The sequence below is a fragment of the Hipposideros armiger genome, unplaced genomic scaffold (assembly GCF_001890085.2).
Source record: "Hipposideros armiger isolate ML-2016 unplaced genomic scaffold, ASM189008v1 scaffold_53, whole genome shotgun sequence".
Classification (NCBI taxonomy): Eukaryota; Metazoa; Chordata; class Mammalia; order Chiroptera; family Hipposideridae; genus Hipposideros; species Hipposideros armiger.
This window is the reverse complement of record NW_017731403.1, coordinates 4,013,693-4,020,893: the sequence shown is the minus strand read 5'-3', so window position 1 is coordinate 4,020,893 and position 7,201 is coordinate 4,013,693. Positions and strand designations below refer to the sequence as shown.

The 7,201-nt window shown below is 39.7% G+C and overlaps 1 pseudogene; it reads left to right on the top strand.

Moving 5' to 3' along the window:
- The first annotated feature begins 382 nt into the window (after nt 1-382).
- Nucleotides 383-1,387, top strand: LOC109381783 (ATP synthase F(0) complex subunit B1, mitochondrial-like; annotated as a pseudogene).
- The last annotated feature ends 5,814 nt before the right edge of the window (nt 1,388-7,201 follow it).

Here is a 7,201-nt window from a genome sequence, read left to right as displayed (position 1 = left end):
TGATAGATAATGTGTATGATTACATATGGGAAATTTAAAATGTTAGTGTATGCACCATATACAAAAATTAACCCAAAATGGATTGAAGACCTAAATATAAGAATCAAAAACTATAAAACTCTTAGAAGGAAACACAGGAGTAAATACTTGTATTAAGTAATATGTTCTTAGTTATGTCACCAGAAGCAGAAACAACAAAAGAAAAAAATAGATAAATTGGACTTCATCAAAAGTTTAAATATATATCACTAAGAATAAAAACTTTAGTGATGTAAAAGACAATATCAAGAAAATGAGGAGCAGTCATCTTGCTTCTGCCCCTGACAGACTCTCTCATTAGGTCACGGGGATGCCAAGACCACCGAGTGGACCCTTGCTGACCATGTTTTCCCAGGTGGTACTTTCTGCTGCCCAGTGGCTCCCTCTCTAAAGAACGCAGCCCTCGGTCCAGGGGTATTGTGGGCAACAAGGATCTTTCACACTGGGCAGCCAGTCTTGCCCCTGTACCACCTCTTCCTGAATATGGATGAAAAGTTCATCATCGTAGGCTGATCCCTGAGGAATTCTTCCAGTTCCTTTATCCAAAATCAGTGTAACAGGACCTTATGTACTCAGAACTGGGCTTATCTTATATTTTCTGTCCAAAGAAACATATATAATTACCCCAGAGACCAACTCTGCCATAACAACAATAGAGTTGATTGTCTTCAGTGGTCGGCAGACTTTTGAGATGGAAGAGCCAATCCTGTACCTCACAACAATTTAAAAATTATTTGAGAGCCATAAATATATTTTTACAAATAAGGAAAATTTTAAAATCCTTTAAAAATGTTATAAATGAAACTTTGATAGTTTTATTTTCATTTTCAGTTTTACTTCAAAGCCACATGTACATACCCAAAGAGCTGCATGTGGCTCTTGAGCCGCAGTTTGCCGACCCCTGGTCTATGTAATTAAAAAATATGGTGCTTCTATCGAGGAATTTGCTGATAAACTCAATGAGCAAAAATATGCCCAACCAGAAGGGGCAAAACAGGCTTCCATCAAATACATCCAGGATGAAATTGATTGGGAGAAGTCACAGGAGGCACTGGTTCAGAAGCGCCATTACCTTTTTGATATCCAGAGGAATAACATTGCTGTGGTCTTGGAGGTGACTTACCAGGAATGGCTGCATAGAGTATACAAGGAGGTAAAGAATCTCCTGAACTGTCATATCTCTGTGCAAAATATGATGCATCAGAAGAAACAACAGCACATGATAAACTGAGCAGAAAAGTGTGTGGTGCACAGCATCTCTGCACAGTAGGAAAAGGAGACAATTGCCAAGTGCATTGCAGATCTAAAGTTGCTTGCAAAGAAAGCCCAAGCACAGCCAGTTCTGTAAATGTGTCTATCCCAATTGAGACAGCTAGAAACAGTTAACTGACTAAATGGAAATTCATATATGTGACAAAATCTGTCTTGCGGTCTACTGAAGTTACAGTTTATCCTACCTAAATATGAAAAGTTTGAGTTTCATATAGTGAGAGAATTAAAACAAATCAACTGGACAGTGAGATGTTTCTTGTCCTTATTGCTCTGCATTTTGAATTGTTCCATCATGACTTCTGAATAAGCAGTTTGCTTTTAATATAATTTGGTGCCTGACTAAAGACAACTAAATTGTAGTTTAAATTGTTAATTAATTATACCATCTTGCAATAAAATTACAGTTGAAACAAACAACAACAACAAAAAAAGGAAATGAAAAGACAACCCACAGAATGGGAAAAAAAATTTATATCATATATCTGATAAGGGAAGTATATCCGAAATGTACAAAGAACTCTTACAACTCGACAATAAAAGACATAGTATTAAAAAATAGACAAAGGATCTGAACAGACATTTCTCCAGAGAAAATATATGTATGGCCAAAAAGCACATGAAAAAACATTAGTCAGTAGGGAAATGCAAATCAAAATCACAATGATATATCATTTCGCATATACTACAATGATGATTAAAAAAAAAACAAAAAAACCCAAAACCCAAACACGGAAAATATGCATTGGTGAGGACATAGAGAAATGTCTTCATTTTAAGTATAAAATTATAAAATTGTACTTATACATTGCTGATAGGAATGTAAAATGGTGTAGATGCTTTGGAAAACAGATTGATAATTCCTCAAAAACTTAAACATAAAATTACTATTATACTCAGCAATTCCATTCCTAGGTATATGCCCAAGAGAACTAAAAAAGATGCTCAAACATAAAATTACACGTGAACATTTGTAGAGCAGTATTCATGATAGCCAACATGTGGAAACAGTCCAAATGTCTGTCACATGATGCTCAGGTAAACAAAGTGTGGTTTATCTATACAATAGAATATTATTCAACCAATATAAAAGAATGAAGTTCTGATATATAATATAACATGGATGAACCTTGAAAACATCATACTAAATGAAAGAAATCAGACACAAGAGGCCACCTATTTTATGGTTCCATTTAAATGAAATGTCCAGAATAGGCAAATTCATAGGGATAAAAGATAGATTAGACATATATATTTATATTTTTCTATTATCAAAGAAATATTCAATTGGATGCCATAAACATTTAAATACGAATTTAATGTTATTATTCAGGATAGACAGCATAAAATTAAGATACCATTTAACTTTACCATTAATTTTTTTTCTCCAGAAAGAACATAATGACTTCTGGATTCAACAGTCAGCGCCTGACTGAGGTTGTGAGAACCTTCAATTACTAGTTGTGTAACCTTGAGCAAGTCATGGAATCTCTCAGCTTCAGTTTCCTCATCTGTAAAAGAAAGGTAACAGGCTGGCCGAGTGGCATGTTGGTTAAGAGTTGGCTTGGGATGCCAGCTCTGAGCAGCAGGGCTGCTGGTTCGGATCCCACATGGGCCAATGATGCTGTGCCCTCTACAGCTAAGATGGTGAACAACAGCTCAACCTGGAGCTAGGCTGCCATGAGTTGCTGGCGATGGCCTAGGCTGCAGGCCCTGCTGCAGTGGGCTGCCGCAAGCTACCGTGAATGGCTGGCAGCCAGTATGAGCTGCCGTCTAATGGCCGGCGAGTGACTGCCTCACCCAGGAATAGCGCAATGATAATATCAACATGGGCCAGTGAAGTAACGTCCTCCACAACTAGACTGAAGAACAAAACGACAACAACTTGTCTGTTCCCCTTCCACAATTCCCCAATAAAATCTAAAAAAAAAAAAGAGAGGTAACAATATTTCTTACCTTATTGGGTTGCCTTGAGGGTAATATAAATAATGGTTTTAGCGTTGGACCTGGTACCTCATAGTCTTTAATTAATGTTAAGTGTGATATTGGGGATAAAGGTTAATTAACCAGCCTTCCTCTCAAATTACCATTCATAAAGCAGCCATGGAATTCTTGAAGATGGTAGATGTGTTTTTCCCTTAAAATAATGTCTATTATTTTCTCACTATTATTTTTTATTACATATTTCTGAAAACAAAAACTAAAAGCCGAAAGTAGTCATCATTAAAAGATAGGTTTCGAATGGGAACAACATAATATGTGTGTGAGACAAGTTTTAAAGTGTCAGCTTGCAGGGATCCAAGTTCCTTGAGATCAGAATGGAAGAAACTCATGTTTAGAGAACAGGGAGGACCCTAGGCAAAAGGCAGGGACACGAGGAACCACCACAGCTGAATGGGAGGTTCTTTGAAGCTTTGCTTCTGGGATTAGAAACCAACACTCATGAAATTGTAAATTCTATGAATTGGCCAAAATAATAGATGAGAATAATAGATGAGAACCTGAGCAATGCAGAATTTTTTATGAAAGTCAACTGATATGTACTTGGTCATCTTATGGCCTGCATCCCTGAGTAAGCATCCTTTCAAAGTTAAGAAAAATAAGGTACAAGATGGTTTAATAATTTTCCATGAGTCACTAACTTAATATTCATATTTTAAAAATTAGAAGTAGGCTTAATATTTCTCACTGTTCACTTGCTGAGGGAGGTAAATTCCATAGAGACAGAAAGTAGGTTAGTGGTTGCCAGGGGCTGGGGAGTGACTGCTAATAGATACGGGGTTTTTTTATTAAAATCAGTAGGGTGGTGGGGAACCAATGACATGGTTCCTGCCCTTGTGGAGATTAGTGTCTATGAGGGCAACAGACACAGAAAACAACCATTTGAGTACAGTGTGTTAAATGCAATGGTGGAAGAAGTGAAGGTAGTTGGCTCAGCAGCACTTATGCAGGAAGTGACTTCTAAGAAGGAGTAAGGGTTAGTCAGAGGAAGAGGAATGGGAAGCTGCAGGAATTACGGTGTTCCCAGCAAAGTAAACAGAATATTCAAAGGCCCAAAGATGAAACAGCACATGGCATGTTTAGGGACCTGAAAAAAATTTTTAGATCAAAGAGAACAGAGTAGGAAGCAGGGAAAGGCTCCAGATGGGGGTCAGAACACACAGCGGCTTGCTCAGAGGTCCTGTCAGGGAGTGTGGACTCCATCCTAAAAGTAGTGGAGAACCATCAAAAAGTTCCAAGAAGGTAAGTGACATGATCCACTGCAGAATGGAGAATAGACTAGGGAGAGGAAAGCCTGGAGACAGGGAGACTAGTTAGTAGCGATAATCTTGGTGACAGATAGTGTAACTGAACCAGGGTGATGGCATGGGGATGATGACAGGTAGAAGAGAGATTTTGGAAGTTTAATCAGCAGAACTTTATGATTAATTGGAATGAGGTATTAGAAAGGAGTCGAGGACTATTCCAAGGTTTCTGGCATGGGCACCTTGGGGCCATTCACTGAGCTGAGAGCACAGAAGGGGAGGAGATCCGGGGAAATTTCAATTGTTGAAATGTTAGGCTTGAGGCACCTTTGAAGATACCCAAGTGAATATGTCTACCCGGCAGTGGGTGGTACACGTCTAAAGCTCAGGAGAAGGACTGGCCTGAAGCCAAAGACCGGTGAGTTAACAACCTGGAGATGGTAACCGAAGCCATGGGATGAGATGAGACCCTGGGGAAGTAGCATGAGAAGAGAAGGGATCTCAGGATAGAATCCTGAGGAACACCAACAAATAAGAAAAGGACAGAAGGGAGGAGCCTGCGAAGGAGAGAGAAACCAAGAGGAAGGGGGAGAATCAGAGGCTCTTTGTGTCACAGAAGCCAAGGAAGGGAAGAAGTGGGCAGACGTGTCAAATGCTGAGGAGAAGTCAGTAGAAGAAGTACTGAGAATTCTCTGTTGAATTTAGTATCAAGGAAGTCATTGGTAACTTTGGGTTTTCAGTGGAAACCCAGATTCCAGTAAGTAGATGAGTGATCTCAAGGTTAAGACAATGGAAACAATTTCTTTGAAGAAATGAACGTATGACATAGCTGGAGGACAAATGTGCAGTAAAATGAAGTTTCCTTAACAAACAAAAAAGGTGGGAGAGAGTTAGCTAAGTTTATATGATAAAAAGTATATATATATATATATATATATATATATATATATATATACACTTTATATAGTCAATAAAGGGGGGGAAAGTTGAAGATGGAGGAGAGGAGTTTGATAGAGCAAGATATTAGAAAAGGCAGGAGGCTTTTACATTAGGCAGGAGGAGAATAAGAGAGACATGTCTTCCTTTGTAACAGGGGGAAGGAGGAGGGATGTTCTGGGCCTCCATGCAGTGTGTACTGGAGCCAGGTCCTATGACAGATGGTCCCTGGCTTATCACGGTTTGACATTATGATGGTTCGACAGCAATATGCATTCCGTCAAAACCATACTTCCAATTTTTAATTTTGATCTCCACCTGGGCTAGCAATACACATTGCAATTCTCTCTCGTGATGCTGGGCAGCAGCAGTGAGCCACAGCTCCCAGTCAAGCAAGCGATCACGAGGGCAAACAACCCATACTCTACAGTGTGGTATTAAATTCACTTCAACCTACAGTATTTTTCAGGTATGATGAGTTTATCAGGATGTAACCCCATTGTAAGTTGAGGAGCATCTGTAGGTCACAGGAGCCACTGTTAAATTTTTAGAGATTTTGAGGCCTGGCTACCACACATTCATTAACGGCTTGAATTCAGCCACAGGGAGAATATTTACATCACGGAAATTGGCAAACACTACAAATCAGAACTCCCCCACACCCCAGCACCCAGAGAGCCAGTTATAGGCATTTACCAGCACACCGCTAGTCAGGGTAGGGAAGTGAAGAAGTTCCTGTGTCTGAACAGCACTGTGTTCTCTGTTGGCTGAGAAGGCAGGCTGCACGCTGGTGTCAGAGGTTGGAGGAAAGTGGAGAGAGGTTGAATTCTTTGAAGAGAATTCCTAGGTAAACACTGAATGACTCCAGGCTGCAGTGAGGGGCCAGCTGAGGCTGGCAAGCATTAGTCTATGATGGAATCAGTGTACTCGGTCGTATGATTTCTCCTGTAAGCTCAGCGGCCTGGAGTTCTCAGCAGAGAAGTGGCTAGGCGGTTTGATCCAGAGCCTGTCTTTTATCTGGCAGTAGTGATAGAAGAACTCAGTGGAGAAGGATGATGAAGCTGTTTGCGTGAAAGCAGCTGCAGTTACGGGCCATGGAACCTAGACTGTAAAGGGGAAGAGGTAACGATAGGAAAAGGTGACAGGTAAGGAGAAGGTGCAGTAGTTCTGCTTTTCTGGTATCACATGCTTTGAGTCCCCTTACTATCCTGGTCTCATCTTTGCAATTTGGCCCTCCTGTTTGACAATGCCACTTTTAGAATGTGACATGCAGATACAAGCTCCTCGGTCTTATCTGATGCTCCTGCTTGGTCTGATCATCAAAGACTATATTGTCCTTATCTTAGACATCATACTTTAAAGATTGCAATGCCCAGTGTCATCAGAAGAATTTGCCACCATTATTCACTCTACAGAGTAAATGAGCTGAAGCAAGGATAGGGAGACCTTTAAACATTTTAGTGGGAGTGATCTGATATTTGAAAATCTTTTTTGTTCAGCATTAGCTAACTGACCAACGTCACCAATGAATAATCATTGCTATCTTGCAATATATACATTCACTCGAGGTTAGCAAATATAATTGCCATGAAGATATCATTTTGCCAATTATTAGAAGAACATAAAAGTACTAAGTAACACGGGAGAACTTCAAAGAGTTAACATAACATCTCAAAATGGCCTTCAAATAAGCTTGTTTTCTTAGAGTAGTT